This window comes from Pleurodeles waltl, chromosome 12 (genome assembly GCF_031143425.1).
Source record: "Pleurodeles waltl isolate 20211129_DDA chromosome 12, aPleWal1.hap1.20221129, whole genome shotgun sequence".
In the NCBI taxonomy this organism is placed as follows: domain Eukaryota; kingdom Metazoa; phylum Chordata; class Amphibia; order Caudata; family Salamandridae; genus Pleurodeles; species Pleurodeles waltl.
In genome coordinates, this window is record NC_090451.1 from 122659544 (window position 1) to 122686351 (window position 26808).

General features: G+C 48.9%; 1 long non-coding RNA gene and 1 other non-coding gene across 2 annotated transcripts; both read right to left on the reverse strand.

Moving 5' to 3' along the window:
• Positions 1 to 422: 422 nt before the first annotated feature.
• On the reverse strand, positions 423 to 20436 carry LOC138268319 (uncharacterized). The gene is made up of 3 exons (XR_011199973.1): positions 20200 to 20436; positions 19599 to 19668; positions 423 to 980 (listed from the first exon to the last, which is right to left on the reverse strand). It is a non-coding gene; the product is annotated as an uncharacterized lncRNA (long non-coding RNA).
• Positions 18549 to 18619, reverse strand: TRNAG-GCC (transfer RNA glycine (anticodon GCC)). Its single transcript has one exon. It is a non-coding gene; the product is annotated as a tRNA-Gly (tRNA).
• Positions 20437 to 26808: the final 6372 nt, after the last annotated feature.

Sequence of the window (26808 nt, forward strand, 5' to 3'; positions counted from 1 at the left end):
ACTTCCAGGCCAGGTTCTCCCTGAACTGAAACACAAGCAACCTCGGACCTGTTTTGCTGTTATTACCCTGATATTGAAATAATGTTGTTTTTTTTACACTCGGAGTGGAAGAGTTATAGGGTTTCATTGCAAGAGAGCAATAGATGGAGAAACAGAGGGAGAAGATGAGAAACAGCAAGGAGGGAGGAGAGAGAAAGACATGAAGAGAAATGAGAGAGAAATAATGAGAATATGAGATATAGTCCAGACTCCAGAGCAAGAGAAAAAGGGACAAAGAAACTGAAAGGCAGAACACCAGAGAGCGAAAGCTAAGAGATCAAATGAACAAGAGAGACAGAGATATGAACAGGCGCGAAAGCCAGAGAGAGAGGATGACCAGAATTCTATTATAAAGCCAGAAAACTGGGACGTTTCACAAAAACTGGAAAAGAACTACAACTTTATTTCAACCAAGCGTGCAGAATGACAACGCTCACCAGCATAGAATTATATAAAAGGGTAGTAAGAACACAAATGGAATGCAATTTTTAAAACCAGTATCGTGCATGTTAATAAAAAAAATTCTGGCTTACGCGTCAAGAATTTTCAATTCTATTAAGGACACGGAGGCGAGGATTATGCTATCTCATTCTTTACTGACTTAAAATAGCAGCCAATCAAATACAAATAAACAAAAAGCTATACATCCCATGATGACTCACATATCGTCACATGGCCCTATCACCAAGCATGACCTTTGTCCATAAGTCTCATGACCTTCGACGTCACTTCCTCTTTCTTTGGTCAAATCAGATACAGTTCAAATTGAAATCGAAACTTCTTACATCAAACTCGAAAATCAGGAGTCAGGAATATCCACTCCCCCCAATAATAAGAACTTGAAGAGTCCAACTCGAAGGGAAAAACAGTCCCAGGAAGTAGCTTATGCATGAAACTTTACATTGAAGTCGTGAAAATTCAGGAATTCTTCTGATCAGAACCTATAAATAATAAAACAGGTAGGTAATATCCAAAATAAATTGAATATATTTCAATAAAATTTATATCCATATAAATGACATTAAATTGGGTGGGTAAAAATAACAATAAATCATCAACTTCAAGAGTACATTTTTTACTCAATAACAATTATTCCTAAGGGTGGGATAATCCTCGCCTCTGTGTCCTTGATAGAATTGAAAATTCTTGACGCGTAAGCTAGAATTATTTTTATTCTATGTCAGGACCAGAGGCTCCGATTATGCTAGTTTAAAGCTGCTCCATTACTACAAAGGCTACATCCAACACAGGCTTGTGATAAAACTTACGAAAAGTATTTTCTGAAGACCAATCAGCAGCCTTCATAATGTCTTTCAAGCGGGAACCCAGAGCATATGATTTAGAGGCCACAGCTCCTCCAGCAGAATGAGCTCCAAAATGATTGGTATCTATACCCACTTCATTCATTAACCATCTCATCCATCTAGCTATGGTAGCTGAAGTAACTGGTTTAAAAGGCTTTTGTAAAGAAATTAACAATTGACCTTTAACATCATGTCTAAACTCTTCTGTAACAGCTTCATACTCCTTTAAACATTGAACTACACATAACTTAGAATTGACAGAATACACTGGATATGATACTGACCTGTAATTCGTTTTAGTCCTTCTTGTCACCGTAAAGGTAACTCCATCTGGGGAATATACCCTACCAGCTTAGTCTAGCGCTCTGACATCTGACACTCTCTTACAAGAAATGAGACATAATAGCATGGTCAATTTAGCCAAAAGCTGTTTGCGAGACAAATACCTATTGGCAGGCCAAGAATCTAAGAATTTTAAAATAACATTGGCATTCCATAAAACTGAATATTTTGCTTAAGGAGGTTTAGAGAGACGTATACCCCTCAGCAATATACAAATTAAAGGATGTTCTCCAACAGGTTTACCTTCAAAATGTATATGCCCCGCTGAAATGGCTGATCTAAAATTATTGATCGTCCTATATGCTAAACCTGAACTTACTAATTCCGCTAGGAAGTTAATGATCAACTCAATATGTGCTTCCACCGGATTGACACCTCTTCCATCACACCAACTATTCCATCTGCGCCAGGCTGATTCACATCTTTTATGGGTACTACCGGCCCAAACCTATTTAATGTAATCCGCAGCTTGTTGCGAAATGCCTGGGGTTCTCCATCTTGACCTGAAATCAACCAAGCTAACAGAGTCAACTTCCCTGACGAGATCATTGGATGTTGAAGGCCCTCTGGATTCAAAAGAAGATTCAGACGAGGAGGGATGAGAAGAGGAGAGGCACAAGCTAAATGCAGAGCTATAGGGAACCAAGGTTGTGCTCTCCAGAAGGGTGTCACCAGAACAATCTCTGCCTTCTGTCTCCGAACCTGAGACAACACCCTGGCAATCATCAGAATTGGTGGAAAGGCATAACCCCGAAACTGAGACCAGTCCTGGAGAAATGCATCCATCTTCATTGCACAGGGATCTGGGCGCCAACTGTAACATTTTTGAATCTGAAAGTTGAGGCGAGAGGCAAACAGATCTACATCACAACTGCCCCATTCCTTGATTATCTGAGAGAAAATCATTGGATCCAGTTTCCAGTCGCTGGAATCTGTCAGGTATCTGGAATTCCAGTCCTCTATAATGTTCTGGTCTCCTGGCAGATATTCCACTATAACCACTAGGCGCTGTGTCAGACAATAATGCCAAAAATCCTTGACAATCTCTGCCAAAATTCTGTATTTCGTCCCCCCCAGTTTGTTGACATACCTCACTGCTGAGACATTGTCCTTCCGCAATAGTATGCAACAATCTGTCTTCTGAGGGGAAAGACTCTTTATGGCAAAGGAACCCGCAAGAAGTTCCAGGCAATTGATTTGTAAAGTTTGTTCCCATTCCGACCATCTGCCTCTTGTCACTAGAGAGTTGCAGCGGGCTCCCCAACCCCAACGGCTGGCATCGGATTCGATCACCACCTCTAGGTGAGACCAGAAGATCGCTCTGCCATTCCAGGCTTCCATATGATGAAGCCACCATTGAATCTCCAATCTTACCTCAACAGTGAATGGGATCTGTTCCGAGTAACTCAGACCCTGTTGCAGATGTCTGATTCTGAGTCTCTGTAGAGCCCGGTAATGTAAAGGAGCTGGGAAGATACCCTGAATAGATGAGGCTAACAATCCCACTACCCTGGCTATGTTCCTTAAAGAAATTGTCAGGCTGGTCAGAATCAACCTCAATTCCCTCTTGATGTTGTGAATTTTCTGAGAGGGAAGAAGAAGCTGACATAGGACTGAGTCTATCCGAAAACCCAGGAATTCTATCACCTGAGTGGGTTCAACAATAACTTCTGCACATTGATAAGGAAACCTAAATCTTGCAGAAGACTGATGGTCCAGTTCAAACGAGACAGAAGGACCTGGGGAGATTGAGCCATCAATAAAATATCGTCCAGATATATGATCAATCGGACTCTCCCTTGGCTCTTAGCCATTCCATCACAGGTCTCAGTAGCTTCGTGAAGCACCAAGGGTCTGATGACAGACTGAACGGGAGAGCAAAAAACTCTAGACACTGGCCTTTCCACTGAAATTGGAGGAATATCCTGTGAGGAGGAAAAATTGGAATCGACAGATAAGCATCTTTTAGGTACAGACAGACCATCCAATCTCCTTCTAATAGAATATCTCTCAACATGTGAATGCCCTCCATCTTGAAATGCCTGTACAGGATCCAATGATTGAAATCCTTTAAGTTCAAGACTAAGCGGTGTCCTACCCGTTTTTTGTCTACTACAAAAATAGGGCTGAGAAAACCGTAAGGGTGAGGGGAGGAAAATTGTATGGCACCTTTTTCTAATAAGGCCTGGACCTCCTTGTCGATCAAAACTTGATTTGCTAGGGAAAAACACATCTGAAGAGGCGGATTGCATTGTTTGGGCGTACTGATAAATTCTAGGTGAAAACCCATGACCGTTTGGAGAAACCAAGGATCTCTGGTGATCTCTCTCCAATTTGTCAAAAACAATGCCACTCTGCCCCCAAGTGTGACCTGAGAGAAATGAATAATGCTCACCTGCGAAACTTGTGTCCTGTATGGCTCCTTGTTGCCCTCTGTAAGAGCCTCTGCAGAAGCGAGGGCGTCCTCCTCTGCAACGAGTGGGGTAGAAGGTGGAGTCCTGCTCACCATACCAACCTCCTCTGTCTCTGGGGTAATAGTTCTGAGGACTATTGAATATTCCTCGGCCGGGCATGCGTCCTCCGTAACGACCCGTCCTGACAAAAAGGCCCCGTCTAAAAACTTTTTGAGAGACATGTGTGCTTTGTCTAGTGATGAAAAGGTGGAACAGAACTTGGCCAGATCCTTAATAAATGAGGACCCAAAAAGAAGTCCCTCTGCAGAAGGACCCGCTTCAGAAGATGCTAAATCTGACAGCTTAGGATCGATGCGCATCAGGATAGATTTCCTGTGCTCTGAAGATTTGGCGCAATTAGTGTTTCCTAGTTGACAAACGGCTCTTTGGGCCCAACCGATAAGGACATCTGTGTCTACAGGAGATCCTGATTCTTTAGAAATCTCTAGAATCTTAGTCAGAGGACCAGAAAGGTCCAAAAGCTTGTCTTGGCAATTACGCCATGATCTATCTAAACCTTTTTTAGGATCCTTAGCAAACTTCTTCATAAACGTAACCATAGTGGGGTCTATTTCTGGGGTATCAGAGACTTTACCCTCTAAATCTGGTCTGGGACACTCAGCTCTCAATCGAGACCGGACCTCTTTATCAAAACATTTCCTAATGTTAGACTGCACATATTGGGCCACCTCAGGAGGAGGAACCCAATTGGAAGCTCTGGGGTGCATAATTTCAGTGGGATCAAAGTCTAAAACATGACAAGACGGAACACCCTTCTTTGCTTTCTTACTGGGAACTGGAGGTTCTGAGTCGTCCGAAGCCTCGGAAGACAAATCTTTATCAGAGGAAGAAGGAGAAAAGGAAATATCCTTTTTTGAACTATAGTTATGTTCTCCACTATGCTTCTTGCGAAGTTTATCAAAGGCATTGGCGTGAAGTCCACTAATATCCGTGTTAGTCTCTTCCAAATTTTTTGCTTTTGCCTTTTTCCCTCGGATTGAATTGTTGACCTTGTACCCAACCTTGAGAGCGTGCATAGTCAAAAAGTTGCCCTGAAAAGGGTCCCAAGGTTCTCACTAGAGCATCATTCATGGATTGCTGGACCCTAGTATCAAGGGCTTCCACTACATTAACTTCTAATTGGTTCCCCAATTCTTCTGTGTAATATTCAGCCTCTTGATTATCCCACTGAGCCATGTTATAAAGTAGCAAGGGAAAATATATAGTCAATAATATAGGCCCTCATTACAACATTGGTTGTAAAAGCCGCTTACCGCCATGCAGAAGACCGCCAACACACCACCGCGGCAGCGGAAATCCACCACAGCTATTATGACCCACAGCTCGGAATCCGCCAAATTTCAGACACCCACACAAGTCCGCCACACCAAAGGTCAGTGATAAACTGTTGAAAACAAGTCCTCCACCGTCACGCCAACAGAAATACGCCGACAATATCACGACACACAAATCCACGTGGCGGTCTTTCAACCACGGTATTCCATTGGCAGTACACACTGCCGCGGTAAAAATAGACACACATATACAAAACACAGCCACATTGGACAATTCAAAATACACACACCTGATACACAAACACACACCACTCCCACACACCCATTACAATATAAAACACCCACGCCATCACCCACAAACCCCTACGATAAAATTACCGAGAGAAGGCCAGAGAGAGACACCACAACTACCAAGCATCCACAGGCACACAATACCATCACCCACATAACTTCCACGCACCTCACACAACACACCACTACATCTCACCCCACATATCACTACACACACCACCCCACACATCACACACACCACCCCATGGCACGGCAAAGACACCCCAGGTTCTCTGAGGAAGAGCTCAGGGTCATGGTGGAGGAAATCGTCCGGGTAGAGCCACAGCTATTTGGATCACAGGTGCAACACACCTCCATAGCTAGGGAGATGGAGCTATGGCGCAGAATAGTGGACAGGGTCAACGCAGCGGGACAGCACCCAAGAAATAGGGATAACATCAGGAAGAGGTGGAACGACCTGCAGGAGAAGGTGCGTTCCCTGGTATCAAGACACCACCTTGCGGTTCAGCGGACTAGCGGTGGACCCCCACCTCCTCCCCCACAACTAGCAACATGGGAGGAGCAAGTCTTGGTGATTCTGCATCCTGAGGGCCTCGCAGGAGTAGATGGAGGAATGGACTCTGGTAAGTCAAATCTTAACTATTACATCCCCCACCTACTTGCATGCTATCACATACTCCCACCCTCACCCCCATCACTCCAACTCCTCACAAATGTCCCAAAATCACAAGCCACACATCCTAACACCAAGCCCTGCATGCAACAACAAAGCATGGACACCCATCACCAAAGAATGGCCACTGCACATACCCATACACCCCCCTAAACCACCATTACACAAGGTCCCACACAGGAATGCAAGCACTGGGGTACACGGTCACCCACCCATTGCACACCATAGCACACACAGATGTAATAAACATCCTTTTATACCCCTGCAGGACCCCTACCCAATGTCACTGGACAGGAGGGTCCAGACATGTCCACACCACCAACAGAAGAGGCCCACAGTGATGACAGCAGCTCTGTCCAACTGGATCTAGATGACCAACCCGGCCCATCAGGAACCTCTGGACAGTCGGTTCCCCACACACTGGCACAGGCCACCACAGAGCTTCCCACCTCTGGAAACACCAGCACAGCACCCACCCAGCGGGCCCATACCTCTGTCCCCAGGACACATCAAGCAGCAGTCTGTCCACCACTACAGGGAACCCAGGCTAACCCACCACTCCTACAACAAGAGGGACCTGGGGGCAGTGGTAGTGGGCACACGGTCCAGGGGACGGAGGCCCAGAAACACAGGGGAAATGGGAGGGCTGCTGTGCAACAGGGGGAGGACAGGCCAAGGGAACCCACTCTCCACGAGGCTCTCTCCAACATCATGGGAGCCTACCACCACTCCCAGGAGATGATGGCAACGGTATTGGCCAAGTTTCAGGAGACCCAGTGCCTGCAGGAGGAACAGTATTTGGGTTTGAAGGAGGAACTCGGATCCATCAATTCCACCCTGGGGACCATCGTAGGGGTGCTGAAGGAAATACTCAATACCAGGAGGGACACTGTGGCACAACAAGGGGCCCCTGACACTAGCCTGGACGATGAACTGCCCAGCACCTCCGCCAGCGCTAGTGGACAGGAGGCACCGCCACAGGATCACCACACCAGCACCCCACCCCCTGCAGAGGGAGAACCACCCAGAAAACGGTCCCTGAGATCCAGGACAAAGACAGAGAATGATGCCAAGACCCCCACCAAGAAATGAGACCGCCCTGAATGTCATCCTTTTGTCCCACTTTGTCACCCTGTCCATCCTCAAACTGCCCCAGCTCCTCTTCCTATGCCCATTTGTGCAATGCACCTATGAGACTAATAGGCTGGATTCTGCCATGGACATTCCTCCAACATCACCCTCACCATTTTACAACCCCCTCCAATATTGAGCACTTAAATAAACACCCTTAAAGCACAAAACAATCTGGAGTCTGTCTGTGATTTTGAAATAGTGTATTAGCAATTACAGTGACAAAATGCTCTTTCAAATGTAATGTAAACATACCTATGTCACACAGTTCTAGTCCATGAGGAAACAAAGCAGATGTCACACAGTGGGACCCACATCTGTGAAATCGTAAGGGAAAGTGACAACTCAGTGACCTACACTGGGTGTAAACGACAGACAGAAGAGAGGTAGTAGTGTTAAAGTACATGTAGTAGGCAGGGTTGTCTTCTTACCTGTGTCTCACTGGAAGTATTGCATGATAATCGAGTTCCTGTTGTCGATGTCCTCTTCTGCTTCCTCGTCTTCACTGTCCACAGGCCCCACAGCTGCCACAACGCTGCCATCTGGACCATCCTCCTGCAGAAAAGGCACCTGTCGTCGCAAAGCCATGTTGTGAAGCATACAACAGGCCACGATGATCTGGCACACCTTCTTTGGTGAGTAGAATAGGGATCCACCTGTCATATGGAGGCACCGGAACCTGGCCTTCAGGAGGCCGAAGGTCCGCTCTATAATCCGCCGAGTTCGCCCATGGGCCTCATTGTAGCGTTCCTCTGCCCTTGTCCTGGGATTCCTCACTGGGGTCAGTAGCCATGACAGGTTGGGGTAACCAGAGTCACCTGCAAATGGCGAGGGCAACTGTTAGACACACACTAACCTGTAGGGATATCCACAGACCCAGACAACCATTCCCACTGACTTGCTTCCAGGTGCTCACCTAATAGCCACACACAGTGCCTCTGGAGCTGCCTCATCACATAAGGGATGCTTCCATTCCGCAGGATGTAAGCGTCATGCACTGAGCCAGGGAATTTGGCATTGACATGGGAGATGTACTGGTCTGCCAAACACACCATCTGCACATTCATGGAATGATAACTCTTCCAGTTTCTATACACCTCTTCACTCCTGCGGGGGGGACCAAGGCCACATGTGTCCCATCAATGGCACCTATGATGTTGGGGATATGTCCCAGGGCATAGAAGTCACCTTTCACTGGAGGCAAATCTTCCACCTGAGGAAAAACGATGTAGCTCCGCATGTGTTTCAGCAGGGCAGACAACACTCTGGACAACACATTGGAAAACATAGGCTGGGACATCCCTGATGCTATGGCCACTGTTGTTTAAAATTACCCACTTGCAAGGAAATGGAGCACTGACAGCACCTGCACTTGAGGGGGGATTCCTGTAGGATGGCGGATAGCTGGCATCCGGTCTGGCTCCAGCTGGGCACACAGTTCCAGGATTGTGGCACGATCAAGTCTGTAGGTGATGATCACATGTCTTTCCTCCATTGTCGACAGGTCCACCAGCGGTCTGTACACCGGAGGATGCTGCCATCTCCTCACATGTCCCAGTGGACGGTGCCTATGAAGGACAACAGCGAGCACAGAGTCAACCAACTCAGAGGTACGTAGCCACAGCTTACACAGAACACGAATCATAATCTGAAATTTGGCCTGTATGAGTGTTGAGGCAAGGCCTAGGTATGTGTGACGCAGTTAAAAATTAAGCCATGTGGGCCCCTGAAATGGCGTATGTCTGACCTGTAAAGTTGGACAATGGGATGTTAGGTAACTACGCTGGCGTTGTACACCGTCGCGATATGCGGTCGAAGAGTGCGGTGCAATTCTGCATTGGTTAACATTGGACCCTATGTGTCCCAGGAGCCAATGACGATGTACGCCAGCGGTGACAGTACGCACCGCCGCAGACGTGACCGCCATTTTCTATCTGTTCAATCACTCGATACCTGATCTTCGACAGGAGAGGACCTACACTGCAAGTGCTGCTGTGACCTCTGTCTGGAAGAGACAATGGCTCGTGCGTCTGGGTAAAGGGCCGCTGCCTTCACATCGGAGGAGTTTGAGAAACTCGTGGATGGGGTCCTCCCCCAGTACATGATACTCTACTGTCCTCCAGACAAACAGGTAAGTACACTGGGAGCATGCTGTATGGGCTATGCCTGTGTGGAGTGGGGTGGATGAAAAATGGGAAGGGGAGATTGAGGCGTGCATGAAAGGACGGTGAGTGCATGTGCCACATGGCAAAGGTAGGGAAGGGGGCCAATGACTGTGACGGTGCGGATGGTTATATCTTCTCCTTTTCCCATGTACTATTCCTGTAGGTCAGCGCCCACCAGAAGAAGGCTATTTGGCGTGCCATCGCCAAAGAAGTCCGGACCCTGGGGGTCCACCACAGACGGAGCACCCACTGCCGTAAAAGATGTGAGGACAGTCGCCGCTGGAGCAAGAAGACGGCAGAGGCCCAGCTGGGGATGGCCTCCCAACGTGGGAGGGGGGCCTGTCGCACCATGATCCCCCTGAAGTTCAGGATCCTGGCGGTGGCGTACCCGGAGTTGGATGGGCCCTTGAAGGCATCACAGCAGCCACAAGGGGGTGAGTACACTCTCATTCTGCTGATTTTGCGCGCAGTGGAGGTGTCTGGGTGGGGGAGGTGGGCTGTGGGTTTCCCGAGGCCTGGGCGAGTGTGCTAGTTAGGTCCCCTTGTTCGGGCAGACCCTGTGGCACCCCACCTGTGTACACTGTCAAGTACACCTAGTCAGGCTCCTGTGACATCCATGTGTGCAGATGTCGGCCATAGCCTTGTAGGCCATGTCCCAGGGATTGAAGAGTGGACCCCAAGTGTGCGGCGTAGTGCAGGGGGCTTCTGTGTCTGTCGTATCCGCCAACTGTAGCGGTAATGCATGCACTCAACATGTCTTTCTTCTGTCTCCCCCCCTTATTGTGGTCTCACTGTTCTTATGTGCATTCGCATCATCAGGCAGAGGAGCAGTGGCACCGGAGCAGGAGGGAGCTGCATCCCACATGGCCCTGGAAGGCAACACTACCGACACAGATTTCACCAGTGGGACGGAGGGCGAGGGGAGCTCCGCGGTGTAGGAGGCTGGCCTGGTTTGTAGTGGGTACCAAGGGGTACTTACACTCTGCACCAGGTCCAGGTATCCCTTATTAGTGTAGAAGAGATGTCTAGCAGCTTAGGCTGATAGAAAAGGTAGCTTAGCAGAGCAGCTTAGGCTGAACTAGGAGACGTGTGAAGCTCCTACTATACCACTGGTGTCATATGCACAATATCATAAGAAAACAAAATACACAGATATACTAAAAATAAAGGTACTTTATTTTTATGACAATATGCCAAAGTATCTCAGTGAGTACCCTCAGTATGAGGATAGCAAATATACACAAGATATATGTACACAATACAAAAAATATGCAGTAATAGCAATAGAGAGCAATGCAAGCAATGTACAGTCACAATAGATTGCAATGAGAGCACATAGGGATAGGGGCAACACAAACCATATACTCTAGAATGGAATGCGAACCACGAATGGACCCCAAACCTATATGAGCTTGTAGAGGGTTGCTGGGACTGTAAGAAAACAGTGAGGGTTAGAAAAATAGCCCACCCCAAGACCCTGAAAAGTGGGTGCAAAGTGCACCTAAGTTCCCCAGAGAGCACAGAAGTCGTGATTGGGGAATTCTGCAAGGAAGACCAACACCAGCAATGCAACAATGATGGATTTCCGGACGAGAGTACCTGTGGAACAAGGGGACCAAGTCCAAGAGTTACGATCAAGTCGGGAGTGGGCAGATGCCCAGGAAATGCCAGCTGTGGGTGCAAAGAAGCTGCCACCGGATGGTAGAAGCTGTGGATTCTGCAAGAACGAAGAGGGCTAGAAACTTCCCCTTTGGAGGATGGATGTCCCACGTCGTGAAGAAGCTTGCAGAGGTATTTCCGTGCAGAAAGACGGCAAACAAGCCTTGCTAGCTGCAAGAGTCGGGGTTAGGGTTTTTGGGTGCTGCTGTGGCCCAGGAGGGACCAGGATGTCGCCAATTTCGTGAGGAGACAGAGGGGGCGTCCAGCAAGACAAAGAGCCCACTCCGAAGCAAGCAGCACCCGCAGAAGTGCCAGAACAGGCACTACAAAGAAGAGTGAACCGGAGCTCACCCGAAGTCACAAAAGAAGGTCCCACGACGCCGGAGGACAACTCAGGAGGCCGTGCACTGCAGGTTAGAGTCTCGGGGATGCAGGCTTGGCTGTGCACAAAGGAAATCCTGGAAGAGTGCACAGGAGCCGGAGCAGCTGCAAATCACGCGGTACCCAGCAATGCAGTCTAGCGTGGGGAGGCAAGGACTTACCTCCACCAAACTTGGACTGAAGTGTCACTGGACTGTGGGAGTCACTTGGACAGAGTTGCTGAGTTCCAGGGACCACGCTCGTCGTGCTGAGAGGGGACCCAGAGGACCAGTGATGCAGTCTTTTGGTGCCTGCGGTTGCAGGGGGAAGATTCCGTAGACTCACGGGAGATTTCTTCGGAGCTTCTAGTGCAGAGAGGAGGCAGACTACCCCCACAGCATGCCCCACCAGGAAAACAGTCAAGAAGGCGGCCGGATCAGCGTTACAAGTTCGCAGTAGTCGTCTTTGCTACTTTGTTGCAGTTTTGCAGGCTTCCAGAGCAGTCAGCGGTCGATTCCTTGGCAGAAGGTGAAGAGAGAGATGCAGAGGAACTCTGATGAGCTCTTGCATTCGTTATCTACAGAATTCTCCAAAGCAGAGACCCTAAATAGCCAGAAAAGGAGGTTTGGCTACTTAGGAAGGAGGATAGGCTAGCAACACAGGTAAGAGCCTATCAGAAGGAGTCTCTGACGTCACCTGCTGGCCCTGGCCACTAAGAGCAGTCCAGTGTGCCAGCAGCACCTCTGTTTCCAAGATGGCAGAGGTCTGGAGGTGAGTGGTCACTCCCCTCTCCTTTGTCCAGTTTCGCGCCAGAGCAGGGCTGGGGGATCCCTGAACCGGTGTAGACTGGCTTATGCAGAGATGGGCACCATCTGTGCCCATCAAAGCATTTTCAGAGGCTGGGGGACGCTACTCCTTCCCAGCCCTGACACCTTTTTCCAAAGGGAGAGGGTGTAACACCCTCTCTCTGAGGAAGTCCTTTGTTCTGCCTTCCTGGGCCAAGCCTGGCTGGACCCCAGGAGGGCAGAAACCTGTCTGAGGGGTTGGCAGCAGCAGCAGCTGCAGTGAAACCCCAGGAAAGGTAGTTTGGCAGTACCCGGGTCTGAGCTAGAGACTCAGGGGATCATGGAATTGTCTCCCCAATGCCAGAATGGCATTGGGGTGACAATTCCATGATCTTAGACATGTTACATGGCCATGTTCGGAGTTACCATTGTGACGCTATACATATGTCCTGACATATGGATAGTGCACGTGTAATGGTGTCCCCGCACTCACAAAGTCCGGGGAATTTGCCCTGAACAATGTGGGAGCACCTTGGCTAGTGCCAGGGTGCCCACACACTAAGTAACTTAGCACCCAACCTTTACCAGGTGAAGGTTAGACATATAGGTGACTTATAAGTTACTTAAGTGGAGTGGTAAATGGCTGTGAAATAATGTGGACGTTATTTCACGCAGGCTGCAATGGCAGGCCTGTGTAAGAATTGTCAGAGCTCCCTATGGGTGGCAAAAGAAATGCTGCAGCCCATAGGGATCTCCTGGAACCCCAATACCCTGGGTACCTCAGTACCATATACTAGGGAATTATAAGGGTGTTCCAGTATGCTAATGTAAATTGGTGAAATTGGTCACTAGCCTGTTAGTGACAATTTGGAAAGAAATGAGAGAGCATAACCACTGAGGTTCTGGTTAGCAGAGCCTCAGTGAGACAGTTAGTCATAACACAGGTAACACATACAGGGCACACTTATAAGCACTGGGGCCCTGGCTGGCAGTGTCCCAGTGACACATACAACTAAAACAACATATATACAGTGAAATATGGGGGTAACATGCCAGGCAAGATGGTACTTTCCTACACATGGTGGGGACAGGAGCTGACACCAGTGATACGGACTCGTCCTCTGATGGGAGCTCCCTTGTGGTGGTGGCCACATCTGTGCCCCCGCATCTACAGGTACAGCCACCCCCCCCCTACCAGCACCGCTCTCCCAGCAGCCCCTCAGCCTTTGCCCCGTGCCCGCTCACCCAGGAGGGTGGGCATCACCTTCACCCCAAGCACCTCAGCACCTGCCCCAGTCACCCCTGTTGCCCTCAGTGAGGAGGTCATTGACCTCCTCAGGTCCCTCACTGTTGGGCAGTCTACCATTCTGAATGCCATCCAGGGTGTAGAAAGACAGTTGCAACAGACAAATGCATTCCTGGAGGGCATTCATTCTGGTCAGGCGGCCCTTCAGAGAGCTTTTCAGACTCTGGCCTCAGCACTGATGGCAGCTATTGCCCCTGTCTCTAGCCTCCCCCCTCCAACTTCCTCCACCCAGACCCAATCCCCAGTACCTCAGCCTATCCCCAGCACACCTTCAGACCAGCATGCACACACCTCAACACACAAGGGAAGCTCAGGCAAACATAAGCACCACACATCCCACAGGCACTCACGCAAGCATCACACACATGTAGACACACCAACATCCACTGCCTCCACTGTGTTCCCCTCCTCTTCGTCTCCCTCCTCCCTCCCAGTCTCGTCTCCACTCACACCTGCATGCACTACATCTACAGCTACTACTTCCATCACCAGCAGACCCACCACCACACCCCGCTCACGTGCAGTCACCACCCCCTCTACCATTCACACGTCCCCTGTGTCCACTGCCAGTGTGTCTGTGACGCCACCTCCCAAGATACACAAACGCAGGCACACACCCACCCAACAGCCATCCACCTCACGACAGCCTCCAGCGCATGCACCTTCCCCAAAGTCACCAAACGAACACCTCCTACAACCACAACCTCTTCCTCCACTCCCAAACCCCCTCCTGCTACCCATCCCAGTGTTCCCAAAAAACTTTTCCTGTCCAGCCTTGACCTCTTTCCCTCACCTCCCCCACCCCGTCAGTCTCCTAGGGCCCGACTCTCCAGGTCCCAACCTAGCACCTCAGCCACAACATCTCCGGGACCAGTGGTGCCTGTAGTCACCGGAATCTGGAGTGCACCGGGCAGCAAGGCAGCCAGTGTGGCACGGAGCCACAACACGGACAGTCCCCCACCTGTGAAGCATCAAAAGTTGGCCAGTGCCCGGCATGAGAGGGGGAAGACTCCAGCCACGAAAGCCGCTCCCAGGGGTACAGGTGGGAGTGTGGATTCAGCTGCAACACCTTCCAAGGTGGGGAAGGGGCACAAGAAACGCAGCAAGTCTGGGAAGAGCAGCACGGCGGAGAAGACCGCCATCATCCCTGCTGCCCAGGAGGCCACCACCAGCCCTGCTGCCCAGGAGGCCAGCACCAGCCCTGCTGCCCAGGAGGACAGTGCCATCATCCCCGCTGCCCAGGAGGCCACCGCCATCATCCCCGCTGCCCAGGACAGGACCGCCAGCACCAGCCCTGCTGCCCAGGACAGGACCGCCAGCACCAGCCCAGCTGCCCAGGACAGTACCGCCAGCACCAGCCCAGCTGCCCAGAACCGCCAGCACCAGCCCTGCTGCCAAGGACAGGACCGCCAGCACCAGCCCTGCTGCCCAGGACAGGACCGCCAGCACCGTCCCAGCTGCCCAGGACAGGACCGCCAGCACCAGCCCAGCTGCCCAGGACCGCCAGCACCAGCCCTGCTGCCCAGGACAGGACCATCAGCCCAGCTGCCCAGGACAGGACCGCCAGCACCAGTCCTGCTGCCCAGGACAGGACTGCCAGCACCAGCCCTGCTGGGCCATAAAGGACCGCCAGCAGCTAAGTCACTGCCAAGGACACCGCCACCACAAGCACCGCTGAACAGGACACAGCCACCACAAGCACCGCTGACACTGCCGCCACAAGCACCGCTGACAAGGACACTGCTGCAACAAGCACCGCTGAACAGAACACTGGCGCCACAAGCACCACTGCCAAGGACACCACCGCCACAAGCACGGCTGAACAGGACACCGCCGCAACAGGCACCGCTGAACAGGACACTGCCACCACAAGCACCGCTGCCAAGGACACCGCCGCCACAAGCACCGCTGAACAAGACACTGCTGCCAAAAGCACTGCTGCCAAGGACACCGCCGCAACAAGCACCGCTGGCCCATAAGCGCCAAGGGCACTGACGCTACTGAGTCCGTCACGAGCAGGATGAAGCACTCTGGGCACAAAGCCGCCTCCAGAACCAGTGGAGATTCACATCCACTACCTCAGTCCTTGGAAGGATGAAGCACTCTGGGCACAAAGCCCCCTCCAGAACCAGTGGAGAAATACATCCACTACCTCAGTCCTTGGCAGGATGAAGCACTCTGGGCACAAAGCCCCCTCCAGAACCAGTGGAGAAAGGCATCCACTACCTCAGTCCTTGGCAGGATGAAGCACTCTGGGCACAAAGCCCCCTCCAGAACCAGTGGAGAAAGGCATCCACTACCTCAGTCCTTGGCAGGATGAAGCAAACTGGGCACAAAGCCCCCTCCACAACCAGTGGAGTGTCACATCCACTACCTTAGTCCTTGGCAGGATGAAGCACTCTGGGCACAAAGCCCCCTCCAGAACCAGTGTAGACTGTTATCCACTAGAGAGTCTGTGGCTTTGCACTCCCCAGGATTGAACAGTGAGCAAACCACCCACTGTAGAGACTTGAGAGACTGTGGCTTTGCACTCCCCAGGATTGAACAGTGGGCAAACTACCCACTGCAGAGACTTGAGAGACTGTGGCTTTGCATTCCCCAGGATAGAGCAGTGCGCAAACCACCCACTGTAGAGACTTGAGAGACTGTGGCTTTGCACTCCCCAGGATGGCCCCCTCGTGGATTTGGCGTTGTGCACTCAACCGGCAGAGGTGCCCCCCCTTTCCCTTACCCCTGAGGTGCCTGTTTTATTGCTATCTGATCCCTCTGCAGTGTTCTCTCTGTCATGTTCGGGGATTGAGTGTGGGCCTCGCCCATACCGTGTGGGCCCGTGTTCCACAGACTTCAATGGAGCACTACCTGGACTACTATTCTTGGTGTATATATTTGTTTATAGTGTATATATATTTTTGCGTACTGGATTTTAATATATTTCAATGGTTACACTCATTTCCTTTTGTCCTTGCATTCTTCCAGGTGGGTTGGGGGGTGTAACTGTAATGTATCATGCTGTATTGGTGTGTGTGTTGTCGTGGGTGAGGGTGGGGGTGGGGGGTTGCGTGTTGCGTGTGTGTGTCACTGTTTTTTCCCTCCCCTGTGTCGTAGGTGCAGTACTCACCGTGGTCTTCGCCGCCGGCGTTCGTGCTCCTGGGAGAGGAGCAAGAAGATAAGGGATGGCAGGATCTGGAGCTCGGGTTCCATGGCGTCCGGATTCCTCGTGGGGTGTATTGAGGTGAGCGTTTTCCCTTCGGAGTCCTGTTTCTACCGTGTTTTTGTTTGCGGTAAATCCGCCCTGGAAAAGGTGGCGGATTGGCCTTTCATGATACTGTGTGCAGTACATTGTCCTCCGCCTGTCTGTTGGCGGTGACCGCCGAGCTGTTTGTTGCTACCGCCGTGGCGGTCGGAGTGTTAAAGTGGTTGTCTTTGTTGGCGGTTTCCGCCACAGTCGTGATTCCATTTTTTTCCACCGGCCTCTTGGCGGTCTTACCGCCGCTTTAACACCGACCGCCAGGGTTGTAATGACCACCTCAATGTATATGTAGATGAACTGTGTCTATATAAAATCTTTTAATATCCTTCTAATTGACAGGGGAGTGCAAAAACCCCAAATCAGGCAAATTAATATATATGCCCACTATAAAAACGTGGAGGGAGCTGCCTAATGGCACTCTAGGCAGAAGCCTGATAAAGATTTTACAACCCACGTTCTTGTTAATACAAAACAGGGCGTCTGGAAGCACTTAACAGAGTAAATATTGTGTGCCCAGGCACACGCGCGCAGCAACTCGACGAGCCAATCACTCAGAAAGTGAAACTGAGGATCGGCTCGGAGACGAGGTGCGCAAGAGGGCAAACAATAGAGATAAGACTGCGTGGAGCACACGCAGTAAAGCTCCCGCTCCACTAAAATGGGGCAAATGAAAAAATCGGTAAATACCGATAAAAACAACAGCGCGAGACGCGCTTGAACAAACACATAAAGCGCGCTAGATCGCGACGCTGTACAAACACAAATAAGGCATAAAAACACACAGAAATCATGCACAAATAAGTATAAGTAAAATTTGAAGCACTTATCTGTTGCAAAGCAGCAAAGAAAGAGGAAGTGATGTCGAGGGTCATGAGACTTATGGACAAAGATCATGCTTGGTGAGTGGGCCATGTGACGATATGTGAGGCATCATGGGATGTATAGTTTTTTGTTTATTTATATTTGATTGGCTGCTATTTTAAGTCAGTAAAGAAAGAGATAGCGTAATTGGACCCTCCGGTCCTGACATAGAATTTGCTTTCGTATGACAGCTGCTAACTATCACTGCTTTGGAAAACATGAGGAGGCACCTATAACTGTTTTCAGTCAACTCTTTCTGAAAAGCCTGGACACCCTATGTGTCTACGCGCTGTTGCAGAGTCGTCGCACATTTCCATAAAGCTTGATGACTGTTTTTGTTATAAAAATGTACACCTCGTGTTACAGAAGTGGGGCAGGCAGTTAAAAACCAGAGAGGTTTTAGAAGAATTCTTTGCACGCATTAAGACGAGACATGAAGCGTTGAGTTTCAGAAACGCTTACGATGAATTATTTCATGCAGCTAAACTTTGAAAGAAACAGCAAATCAATAAATTACGTGTTTCAGGATCGTTTAGTACACCTTAGTGTTAAACCTGTAAGCTAATGCCTAATATAAAATATAGTAACATTTCCCCATAAAACAGAGAAATGTTAAAACATAAAAAAACACAGCTGCATTGGCCGGGAATCGAACCCGGGCCTCCCGCGTGGCAGGCGAGAATTCTACCACTGAACCACCAATGCTCACAATGGATTGGTTTCTGCACGATATGTATATCTGCTAGAAAAGGAGACATTCTTCGTGTACAGATCTAAAGTTCCGTTTTGATATTTCAGCATTATTTCTCATATTAAAAGAGCAGCGAGGAAAATCAGGTGTTGAATAGAACCAGTAATTATTCACGCATTTATCCACTGCCACAAAATACTTCCTCCCGCAGTTTGTGGATCCGAGGGGCACAGCTTTTTTCAGGAGAGAGTGGGACTCAGAAACTGAGGTTTGCTCAATTGACATAATCTCAAAAACATAAAATTAATAAAATTAATAAATATATCCAAATCGACAAAGCAGAATACGAATGAGTTGTTGAAAATGAGCAGGACTCGCTGAGGGTTGAATATCACGAAAAGGACGTCAGTGGTGATATATGGAAAACTTTGGTCCTCAATTTCACCAACGGCTAGAGTGGCGGGTGCCTGCGGTTGGTGCTTTCAAGCAGTGCTTGATGTGAACCACTGGTTGCAGGTGGGGCCCGCGCACACTCGTTTTTTTGGAGGCATGGCACAAATTTTTCCCGGAAAGTCTTCGATCCAGAGCAAAAGAGAGAAAACACAAAAGGGAGGAAGAATCAGAAAATGTAGGAAAAACAGTGGCAAATGGAGAAAGCAGCTGTGAAAAAAACCTGCAGGAGTGAGACAAAGAGACAGGATGTGTCTGGTGGTGGATGAAACGCGCATGAGGTGGACTGAAGAGATTGCAACCTTGTCATTCAGCGCCGAGTCCTTCAATATTACCGGTTGTGGAAATCTGACCAAATCACTGGCCCCCTCCACTTTAAAAAAAAAAAAAAAAAAGAACTGCTACAGAGTAGAGTGCATCATGCATTTCTCATATCACCAGTACCAGAGTACTGACACCTCGAATCAGGCTTACTACAATATTTACTAGGGCATTTCTAAGATTACCTCATACTCTGATCCACGTTATTAAGAAAATGTTTACCTGTCGTTGGTAACCTTTCCGAAACCGAAGTTTAGCCTGAGCGTCTGCCAGCCAATAAAATAAAGGAGTCCTACAGAAAATAAAGAAATCTTACCGAAAAGTCACATAAAACAAGTGAAGTTCTATGCATTCTATAAACATTATTTGATCAGATTTGTCAACCCAGTTTACAGGCGTGCACACTGATGCAGAATGCCTAGTGCGCTGTTAAAAAAAGATGTGGGCACAATCAATGTATGCACAGTGTGCCAAAGGCCCACAGGAGGCCATCCTGGGAGGAACAGATAAAGAGAGCATTAGCTGGGAAACGTTAACATAAGGACAAAGTCCAGAATAGAAAGTTATAAATATGAATTGAACCCCAATACTAATAGTGACTGATAACAATGTACTAAGCAAACAGATGTTTTGTTAAAGAAATATGTACCTTCTGATAAACACAACTCTTTGTATAAATAGGTCACTTAGTTGGAAGTGGAGGGTGATGCCTCCAAGGGAGGCTCCTCCTTTAGAGTGGAGGAGCGACGATCCGCTAAGAACAATGCACCCCTGCAAAGTCCAAGAGATGAAAAATAAATTAGTAATAAAGTTAATGTATTACCCATTATTTTTCATCAGCCCGTCCGGAACCGGGTGTGAAGACGAGGCAGGGCCATTGCTGTAGCAGGGAGGAGTGGTGGCCTGGCTATGCACTTAGATTTAAAGTGCGCATGTCTCTTTCGCCGGCTGTCTTGCAACGGACAGCCAGACATATGCATTTTAAACCTCCCTAGACTGGCTGCCTTAAACAGCTGGGTTAGAGAAAGCACGGCCTCCAGTGCCCTCGAGAGTGCTGAGAGAAGCCGCTCTCTCCAATCCTGGCACTTCTCTGACGCTGATTATCAGCATGAGAGCAGTGCCAGGATTGGTTAAGGTAACTGGCTGGAGCCCGCAGAGCCTGGAAGAGAAACCTCCAGAACATGGACTGGAGCAAGGAAGACGTCAGACATTGTGCAGTAAGCAAGGTAAGTAGATATTTCTTTTTATTTATAGTTGGTACTCACCTTGCACGTATGCACCCACACAACACCCATTTGCCCCACCCAACTCTTTCTAGTTACCAGCCGCTGGTGGATGCCTCTGATAATATTCTGCCGTTGCATTTAAATGTCATCACACAAAATCAAGTATGTTGAAACAAAGCAAGAAAAATTAAGTATGTTGAAACAAAGCAAGTGTTGCCTGGTGTAGATATTTCAGGGACTGCCATGAGTGTTAAAGCACTCACTTAAAGCAAAAGTGGTTACAACAGTGCAAACAACTTCAACAAGGAAAAGGCTATTTGCCACAAGCTCACAAAGCTTTTTCAGTTATGAGGGACTCTTGTCAATAATCCTGATTCAGAATTTGAAGGAATTTATAATAGTGAAGCATGGAACACCGTTGCACTCTCATGAAATGCTTCACAAAAAAAGAACACACACTGGCAAAGCCAATAGGCCTCTCTTATACAAGAGCTATTGGCTTTGGCAATGTGTTTTACTATGTTGTACACCAGTGTGGCTTCTGTTCTGCATGGCTAAAAGTTACTGGCGTGGAGTGTCTTGAGTGGAGTGAGGGAGTAGAGCACTGTAGAGTGGATTTGTTGGAATGTCTTAGAGTGGAGTAGGAAGAGCAGAATATCAAAGAGTTGACTAGAGGGGAGTAGATGTTGGTGGTTCAGTGACAGAGTTTTGTACAGTGGAGTGGACTGGCGTAGAATATCATAGAGTGGGCTGGAGAGCATTGAGGTAGTGGGGTGGATTGGATTTGGAGTAAAGTGGGGTGGACTGGACTGGGTAGAGTGGGGTGGATTGAGTGGAGTGGGGTGGATTGGAGTGAGGTGGATGGGATTAGACTGGATTGGGGTGGTTGGTTTGGATTGGAGTGACAGTTGATTAAGGTGGAGTGGAGTGGATTAGATTGGACTGGAGTGGGTGAATTGGATTCACTGGATTCTACGGGTAGGAATGGAGTAGAGTAAGGTGGATAGGATTGGAGTGAGGTGGATGGGATTGGAGTGAGATCGATTGGATGGTAGTGGGATTGACTGGATTGCAGTGGGGTGAATTGGATTGGAATGGGGTGGGGTGGGGTTGATTGAATTGGGGTTGGCTGATTGGGTTGGAGAGGGGTGGGCTGGATGGATTGGAGTGTAGTGGACTGAGCTGGGATGGGGTGGATTGAACTGTGATAGAGTTTGTGGATTGGGGTAAAGTGTGGTGGATATGAGTGAGGTGGGGTGGATTGGAGTGAGGTGGGGTGGATTGGAGTGGGTGGGGTAGGGTGGGTTGGTTTGTGGTGGGATATGGTGGATTGTAGAGGGGTGAGGTGGATTGGATTGGAGTGGGGTGAATTGGATTGGAGTGGGGTGGATAGGAGTGGGATGGATTGGAGTGTGGTGGACTGGAGTGGGGTTCACTGGAGTAGGTGGACTTCATTGAGGTGGATCGGATTGGGGTGGATCAAATTGGGGTAGGGTGAATTGGAGTAGATTAGAATGAGGTCAATTGGACTAAGTGGGGTGGATTAAGGTGGGCTGGATTAGGGTGGGGGTAGGGTGGAATGGATTGAGTGTGAAGGATTGGATTGAAGTGGATTGACAGGGGTGGGGTGGATTGGTTTGGGGTGGGATGATTTATGGTGGAGTATTGGATTGGTGCGGGGTGGATTGGAGTGGGCTGGGGTCAGGTGTATTGGAGTGGAGTGGATTGTGTTGGATTGGAATGGGGTGGATTGGATTAGAGTGGGGCGGATTGGAGTGGGGTGGATTGGACTAGTGTGGGGTGGATTGGATTGGTGTGAGGTGGATTGATTGGAGAGGGGTGGACTGGATTCAAGAGGGGTAGATTAAGGTGGTTTGGAGTGTGGTGGGTTGGATTGGAGTAGAGTGGATTAATATAGATTGGGTTGTACTGGAGTGGGATGGGGTGGATTAAAGTGGATGGTATTGGAGTGATATGGACTTGGGTGATGTGGGTGATTGGATTGGAGTGAGGTGAGGTAAATTGTTTAGCGGTGGACTTGATTGGAGTGGGGTGAGTTGGAATGGAATAGAATGGGTTGGATTGGAGTGGGGTGGGATGTATTGGAGTGGGGTGGTTGGATTTGGTTGGGTTAGATTGGAGTGGGATGGATCGGTTGGAGCGCAGTAGATTGGATTGGAGTGCAATGGGGTGCATTGAACTAGGGTGGAATGTGGTGGGGTGGAATGGGATGCACTGGATTGGGATGAAGTGCATTGGATTGGAGTAGGGGTAGATTGGATTTAGCTGAATTGGGGTGAATTGGATTTATATGGGGTGAATTGGACTGGATTGGTGTGGGCTAGATTGTAGTGGGGTGGATTCTGGTGGATTGTAGTGGGGTGAATTGAGATAGAGTGGGGTGGATTAGATTGGGGCAGATTGTTTTGTATTGGGGTGGGTTGTTTGGAACTGGTGTGGGGCAGGTTCGGTGGGGCCAGTTGGAGTGGGACAGTTTGTTTGAATTAAAGTCGGGCAGATTGGAGTGGGGCAGATTGAAATGGAGTGAGTGGGGATTTAAGTGTGGCAGATTGGAGTAGGGTTGTTTTGGATTGGAGGGGGGCAGATTGTTTTGGATTGGATTGGGGCAGATTGTTGTGGATTGGAGTGGGGCAGATTGTTTTGGATTGGAATGGGCTCGATTGGAGTGGAATGGATTGGAGTGGGACAGGTTGTTTTGGATTGGAGTCGGGCAGACTGGAGTGCGGCATATTGGAGTGGGGAAGATTAGAGTGGGTCAGATTGCATTAGAGTGGATTGGAGTGGGGTGGATTAGATTGGAATGGTGGGGGCAGTGCTCAATTTGTTAATAAAAAAGTGCCAGTACCGAAAGTTCTCCTGTGAAACATGCGGCTGCTGCATTTAAAAGGGCGAGCACAGAATACTCAGGCAGCATAAACCTGATGCATCCCAGGCCTCTTTAATCCATTGACAGCCACTCCCTGCCCTTTCAGCTCAATTTTGCAGCTTTCTGCTTTCTCCCTTTGTGATGCTTTTCTCTTCCTCCGGCTTTCCCATATAAGGCTTTTGCTTGCAATAAATGCCTGATGCAGAAAACTAAGTGCCGACCCTCAAAAATAAGTGCCGGTGCCCGCACCAGGAACCACTGGCTCAAATTAAGTACTGGGTGTGGAGGGGGATTGGGTTGGGTAGGATGAGAGTGGGGTGGAATGGACTGGAGTTGAGTGGGGTAGATTGGAGTGAAGTGAATTGGGATGGAGTAAGGTGGATTGGATTGGGGTGAGGTGGATTGGATTGGAGTGGGATGCATTGCTTTGTGTTGGAAGTGGAGAGATTGGAGTGGGGTGGATTGGAGTAGGACAGATTGTTTTGATTTGGAGTAGGACAGACTGGTCTGGGGTGGATTGGAGTGGGACAGATTGTTTTGAATTTTTAGTTTAACCCTATGCATGCAGGAAAGTTATATGTGATATAATTAATGTCCTTGTTTGTCTTCCTTGTGCATGATAAGTGCAACCACAGTTCTAATTGTAGTATGCAACAGTGAATCTCTGTGAAGACAGCCCTAGTGTCGCAGTACCTATTGTTCTGGTACTCAGTTTGGATTTGTGGTAATGTAGTGTTAGTAATTGTGCCAACAGTTATAATTATCCAAGAAAAGTGCTGGAGCATCCCGGTGTTCTTCTAACAGTCCTGTGCCGATATCAGAAACAGAGATTCAGTTTCAAGGAAGTTGAGTGCACTAACTCTACTATCACTCTGTCAACAACGACCTGCCCGCGAAGATACAGGGTGCCTGGCTGGACCGGCAAGACGTGGCAGTGTTTTGTCTCTTTCCCTTCCACTCCCCCTTTCCTTTTGGGACACCTGCCAGGGTTTCTGTGTCCACCAGGAAGTGCCAAAAGGTGTTCCAGGAGGTCGGGGAGCATACCATCACCCCTGCAGACATCCTGCTTTTCAGGTGAGTGGCCCCGCCACAACAATAGGTACACATGCAAGCCTGATCAATATGACTGTCACCTACACTGTGAGCATAACATCTACCTACAAATTTGTTGTTCCTCTCCCCCTGTGCCTCGGGGGGATGGCCATGCACTCCATCATCGCAACTGTTCTTGTGATCCACCAAGGCATGGCCACTCATACATGGAGTCAGGGAGTGGACCACATGTTAGGAGGGCTGCCAACTAGGAAGCTGGTATCCATAGGTCTATCACATTTACATTTGTGTGTCCAGGTGTAGACACCCATCAATACCTGATCTGCCAATACTATTCCTTACACACCCATATCTATGCCAGCAGACATCTGGCCTTGACCTGCATGCATGACTATTACATTCCACATAAGTGTTACATAAATGGAGTATGAAATATGGAGCACCATGCTGAGAGACAATTGCCCACCCAGTACTATATACATTTCAATACAGGGATGAACCAAATTGTGTTAAAAATGGTGCATCACTGTGTTGTGAGAATGACGGTGTGTTCCAGTGCCAATATTTTCACAGCATTGCACTTCTTAGTCACATATGGCCCTACATGTGGCTTATCATCACCTTGTTTACATGAGGCTGACCACTGAGCACCACAAGCATCACAAGATATGACTTTCTGCTCGAGCATGTTGAACCTTTAAATGGGACACAGTGTCACCATCCAGCCTACTTTGATATCTGATCATTTGACAGCTTATCACATCTAGCATTGTGTGCAACACACGTGACTCACTCACACCAAACCCTTGATTATTACACAAGATACATATTATCACACTTACTGGATACATCTGGGTCCTCACATCTTGCCACTTTGCCGATGGTGTAGGTGGCAGGTCCACTTGTAAGATATGGATGGAAAACCATGCTTAATGTCATATCACTGTCACTATTAGTGGACCACATATTACAGTGTGTACTATTGTAGAGGAGTGAGCAAGTTATCCTGGTGTAAAACAGTACCACAGACACACCACTGCAAAGTCACGATGAGACTGACACTCAGGTGAGTGCGAGCCACACATATGCACACTTACACTGGGCCTGAGACTCATGTAGTGCTACACCCTGCAACAACCATATGTGGACAGTCTATAGAAGATGAAACTCCATGGTATGAGGGGGAGTTGGGTGACAAATACATGACACTACCCTGGTGCTTTGCAAGACAATTGACTCAGGTATTCAGGCTTGTCCTGCAAGGCACCCAGAGGCACTCTATTATTAGTCTGCAATGATCATACATTGAGTAATACATGACTGATGTGGCAAAGTTGCCTGATGGTATCAAATGCCCCATTTAGAGTGCCCCCTAAAGCGGGTAAGTCCCCTTTGCTAACATGATGGCAGGGATCATGTTGTGAAATGATGACAATGTAGCACTATTCATACATTGCCCTATTGTATTGACACAATCCAGTTAAATATGGTTAACTGTTGGTGTCTTGCCGTATCATACATGACACTATGCCGGGGCATAGGTATCTCCATGGCCCTGAAATGTGTGACTTAGGCCCTCATTATAACATTGGTGGTAAAAACCGCCTACCGCTGCGGTAACGGCCGCCAAAAGACCGTCGCCGCGGCTACCAGCTGTCTGCCATATTATGACCATAGCAAGAATTCTGCCAGAAGGATGGCGGAATTCTGGCTGCGGCCATGGTGGCATATAGAGGTAAGATGGCATTGCTGCCAGCAGCAGCGACACACCAGTAGATCGCTGCAGACCCTATCATGACACATGATATGGCTTTGCGGTGTTCTGCTGGTGGACGCTGCTGCTGGCAGCAGCGCCCTGTCCCGTCTCCTGCCAGAAGACCCCCTGAAATTAGGTAAGTTGGGTGTTCCGACAGTGGAACGGGGGTGTTGTATGTGTGGGGGCGTGTGTGAATGTTTGTGCGTACCTGAATGCGGGTGTGTGCTGCATGTTTTATGTGTGTGCATGTGTGGATGTGTGAGTGCGTAACTCTTCCACTCCGAGTGTAAAAAAACAACACTATTTCAATATCTTGGTATTAACAGCAAAACAGGTCCTAGGTTGCTTGTGTTACAGTTCAGGGAGAACCTGGTCTGGAAGTTCGTGCTGGACTTCTGGCATGCCTGTGTGCAGTGAACAGAGATGCAAACTCCGCTTTCTGACAGTGGGACCTGTTTGATGGAGTGTTTACAGCAAACAGCTATGTCCCGTGGGTGGGCACCCAGGACA